General features: G+C 49.5%; 1 long non-coding RNA gene across 1 annotated transcript; it reads right to left on the reverse strand.

Moving 5' to 3' along the window:
• Window positions 1-4,174: 4,174 nt before the first annotated feature.
• On the reverse strand, window positions 4,175-4,960 carry LOC116991035. The gene is made up of 2 exons (XR_004416687.1): window positions 4,869-4,960; window positions 4,175-4,667 (listed from the first exon to the last, which is right to left on the reverse strand). It is a non-coding gene; the product is annotated as an uncharacterized LOC116991035 (long non-coding RNA).
• Between the last annotated feature and the right edge of the window lie 35 nt (window positions 4,961-4,995).

The following is a 4,995-nucleotide window of genomic DNA, read 5'->3' on the forward strand; positions in this document are numbered from 1 at the left end:
TATAGGCGGCTTCATCTACTAGGACAGCTTGCATAAACTCAGATTGTTTTTTCTGGAACATCGAATGTTCAGGGGAGACTTGATAGAAGTATATAAAATAATGGGAGGCATCAATAGGGTCGGCAGTCAGAACTTTTTATCAGCATGAATTGTCTAGAGGGCTTAGCTATCAGGTGAGAGGGGTTTCATGGCGATGTGCAGAGGTACGACGGGGACAAGGAACACATTGCCAGGGGTGGTGCCAGCAGGTACAATGGTGGTGTCATGGCAATTTCAAACTTTTCCAATGCCATTCCTCCACGGGTGGGTGGGTGGGAGTGATCATACGCCGACAAGCAAAAACAGATCTTCCTGTCGTTATTTCCAGCTTAATTAGTTCTTTATTGAAGTAATTACCAGATCCTATTTATTCTTATATAAATTGTAGCTTTCCGTTCTTACTACCTGGTAAGAATTATATTCTCTCCAAATCCTTTGGCTGGTCTGATCTGGCCACTCCCTCCTCCCCTGGTAATGATATATATAACGTTCATCTACGCATCAAAAGCCCACCCTCAAGCATTCAAAATAACACTATTAGAAATATGTGGACGAAATAATAATATGATAACAGTAACTAGCCTCAGCTTGAATGGCTTCTACAGGTGGTGTTGAAGGTTTTGGATAGGCACTTAGAGGTGCAAGGAATGGAGGGAATTGGATCGCGGACAGGCAAAGGAGATGAGTTTAATGCCCCTGTCCCACTTAGGAAACCTGAACGGAAACCTCTGGAGACTTTGCGCCCCACCCAAGGTTTCCGTGCGGTTCCCAGAGGTTTTTGTCAGTCTCCCTAATGGTCGAAAGTGGTTTCCGCTTCTTCTATGTTCCGGCTATTATTTCAAAAAATTCAAAACCGGCCACGACTAAAATAGGTTGCCGTTTTAAAAATCGGTAATTTTTTAGTCGAAGCCGGTTGCGATGCTAGTTGAAGGTGGTTGCTGGAGCTTGCAGGTGGTTGCCGGAGGTTGCCAGAGGTTGCAGGTAGTGGAAGGTAAGACCTTGGGAGGGGCGCACGGAAACCTTGGGTGGGGCGCAAAGTCTCCAGAGGTTTGTAGCATCTAGTTTGGCACAAACATCGTGGACTCGAGGGCCCGTTCCTGTGATATTCTACATTCTAGTGTTGAAAAATATATGTTCTAATAGGCAGCCCACAGAGATGAACAAAATAATCCCGACACACCTGCACGTGTAATGAGTCAAACAATCATGGACTGTAACCAACATGTTAGGGCAGACAGCACAAAGCAGATTTATGCTCCTGCAATGCTGCTCAACCTCTGGTTCAACGACAGCATCTCATCTATAAAGGGAGTGAACTGATATTTAATAATGTGTTAAACATTTAAAATGTCATTATTTTCTGATATTTCCTTCCTCCTTAATCCATTTTATCAAATGACTCTAATTGATCTTATTTTCATTGTTCATGCACACATGGGACCAAAGATCTTATAGCGGAGCAAGATAGGCCACTCCTGCAAAATACAATGGGCTGACGTGTAGTACGCTATGGAGGGGATCCTGGGCATTTTTCCCCGCCCATTTTAGTAACCGCAGCCTACCCGACCCGACCCGACTCGCAGTGTAATCAACGTTGCGGGGCAACAGTTTGTGTGTGTGATATAGGGTTAGATTCATAATTCTGTCAGTTCATACTTCTTGTCAAGAATAAAATTTGACTCTGGTAATTGTCTTTTTTAATGTTTTTTAAATCATTTCTTTTTAAATGGCTCACAAGCAGTGGTTGAGTTGATTTTGTAGTAACCGGAACCAACCCGACTCGCAGGGTAATTGACATTGCGGGGGAAGTTTTTGTGTGTGATATTGGGTTAGATTCATAATTCTGTTAGTTCATAATTCTGTTAATTCTTGTTAAAGAATAAAATGTTTATAAACACACATACATGAATGTGATATAAATGTATATAATCATGTAACACACACAATTATATTTCTTCTGATCCAATGATGAACTTTATTTCAGACTAGACAAGGGACATTAAATAAGAAACATTGTAAACCTCCCCGCAACTTCACCCACACTAGGCCTTATCCCCCCCCCCCCCCCCCCCCCCCCCCGGCACTCCCTCACCTGCCCCCACGCTACAATGTCTCCCCCCCTCCTATGCCCCTCTCCCCGCTGCCCCACACTCCCTCTCCCTGTGCCCCGGGCCGCGCACTCCCTCACCCCTGGCCTCACTCCCTCTCCCCGCTGCCCCGGGCCGCACTCCCTCTCCCCGGGCCTCACACTCCCTCTCCCCGCTGCCCCGGGCCGCTCACTCCTTCTCCCCACTGCAGAAACAAAGATCCGATCTTTGGCCGGAACAAGATGGCGGAACAAGATGGCGGGGGCTGGTTGCTAAAATGGCTCCTGTAATCACCCATGAATCCGCCCATGAGCGTACTACACGTTTGCGTGAGAGTAACCCATCTTGCTCCGCTATAAGATCTTTGCATGGGACTAGACATCAATTTGCATTAGTTTCCAGCAATTTAATTTGGAGCATAGTAGAAAGTGCCGACAACGGCCAAAAGGCAGGTAGTATCTGGTGAGAAACAGCATCAACACTTCAGGACAACGAGCTAATGGGTGAAGAACATGTAACAGTAAGTTACTCTCCTACAAGTGGGTTTAGTAAATATCTTGGGTAAGAATCCATCGTCATATTGAACCACAAGAAGACTGACAGCAAAAAGTCACAAGCACTCTCCGAGAGAGCTGCAAGTCCGAGTAACATGGAGTATCTTTTACATAATCGTTAATTCTACACCAGTAATCTTTGCAGAAACACCTCGCCACTTTTCCCTCCTCTACACCCCTTATGCTGCGATCCCAATATTCATTACTTTTTTACTTTTAACGTACAGAAGGATCTTGATTGTGTGAGGAGTAATTTGAACCCGTCGGGACACTTTGGTGGGACGGGGAGGTGGGGAGAGGGGAGAGTCGAGGCAGGGACTATCACAACGTTTAAGAGAAACTTGGACAGGTACATAGATAGGACAGGTTTGGAGGGATATGGGCCAAACACAGGCAGGTGGGACTAGTGTAGATGGGGCATGTTGGCCAGTGTGAGCAAGGTGGGTCGAAGGGCCTGTTTCCATAGAGTCACACAGCACAGATCTCTCTCCCCCAGCATCTCATTGTTATTCTCTGACTCTCCTTATCCCTTAAGTCGCGATGACGAGATCTCTTTGCTTCCTGGAAGATCACGAGCTGTTCTCATTCCTCCTGCCCTTAGATCACAAGCCTTAGTCTCCCCCCTCGCTCTCTCTTCTTCCCCCCCCCCCTCTCTCTGCCCCTCTCTCTCCCCCAAGAGGCAGAGAAGGGGAGGGGAACATGAGGGAGGGAGGAACAGAGAGAGAGAGAGAAGGGGGAGAAAGAGAGGTGAGAAAGAATCTTGATTATGTCTGCAATGGGGAAAACACATATGCACACACTCAGACACACACACAGACGCACACACGCGTACACGTACACACTCACTGATACACGCGTACACAGAGACGCACATACGCGCGTACACGCATACACACCTCACGCACACGCAGCGTTCAAGGCCCTGACCACAGTGAACAAAGAGGAAGATGACTGAACATTATTGCCTTCCCTCAGTGAGGAATGTCGATTCCACTGTGGTGGATGTTTATGTTAAATTCTATTTTGTGTGTATTGTTCTTTTCACTTACTACGGCTTTTTGGTAACTCAAATGTCACTGTACCTTAGTTGGTTAAGTGACAATAAACTTGAACTTACCCACACATACACCCACACCCACACTGACACACACACACTGACACCCACACACACACACTGACACCCACACCCACACACACACTGACACCCACACACACTGACACCCACACACACTGACACCCACACACCCACACACACACCCACACACACTAACACCCACACACTAACACCCACACACTAACACCCACACACTAACACCCACACACACTGACACTGACACACACACAGACACACACACACACTGACACACACACACTAACACCCACACACTAACACCCACACACACTGACACACACACTAACACCCACACACACTGACACACTGACACACACACCCACCCACACTGACACCCACACAATGAGGATGCTGAAGTCACGTATGAGTCACTGAAGATTTTTATTTCACGTTCGTCTCCTCTCCGGCTCGAGGGGGGGGGCACAGATCTGAGAAGAGGTCATGGGGGGAGGGAGGAAGGAAGGGGGGTGTTGAGGGAGGAGGGGGAACAGGAGGGGGAGAGAGGAGAGGAGGGTGAGGAGAGGGAGGGGAGAGAGCTACAGGTCTGAGAAGTCGCAGTGACTACGGGGCGGAAGAGAGGGGAGAGTAGGGGGGGGAGAGGGGGAGGGGTGAGAGGTGAGGCTGTGGGGAGAGGGGGAATGGAGGGAAGGAGAGGGAGAGGGGAGGGGGAGGGGAGAAGGGAACAGGAGAGCGTGTGGAGGGGGTGAAGGGGTCACAGCTCTGAGAAGAGGTCGCCGGGGCTACGGGGGGAACAGATGCCCAGGGGGGGGAGCAGGTTGGGGGGTGGAGGGGGGGATAGGACTGAGAGGAGACAAAGTAAAAGGGAATGTTGGAGATTCGACCTGTCGACCAACCCTGGGGGAGAGACAGAGTGAGAGATAGTGAGAGAGGGGAGTGTGTGCGTCACCCCACATGCCCCGCCTATCTCTCCCCCTTCTCCCTCCCCTCCTTCCTTCTGTCTCTCTCCCTTCTCCCCCCCTCCCTCTCTCCCCCTCCCTCTTCCCCCCCCCCCCCCTCCCTCTCCCTCTCCCTCTCCCCCTCCCCCTCCAGACCTACCACAGTGAGTAAAGCTCCTTTGGGGAACCGCGGATGGAAACTGATGAACTGGGGAGATCCTTTATCACCGGACTGAACAAACCCGCTGTGGGAGGAGAGAGAGGGGGGGGGGGGAGAGAGAGGGGGA

This window comes from Amblyraja radiata, chromosome 2 (genome assembly GCF_010909765.2).
Source record: "Amblyraja radiata isolate CabotCenter1 chromosome 2, sAmbRad1.1.pri, whole genome shotgun sequence".
Classification (NCBI taxonomy): Eukaryota; Metazoa; Chordata; class Chondrichthyes; order Rajiformes; family Rajidae; genus Amblyraja; species Amblyraja radiata.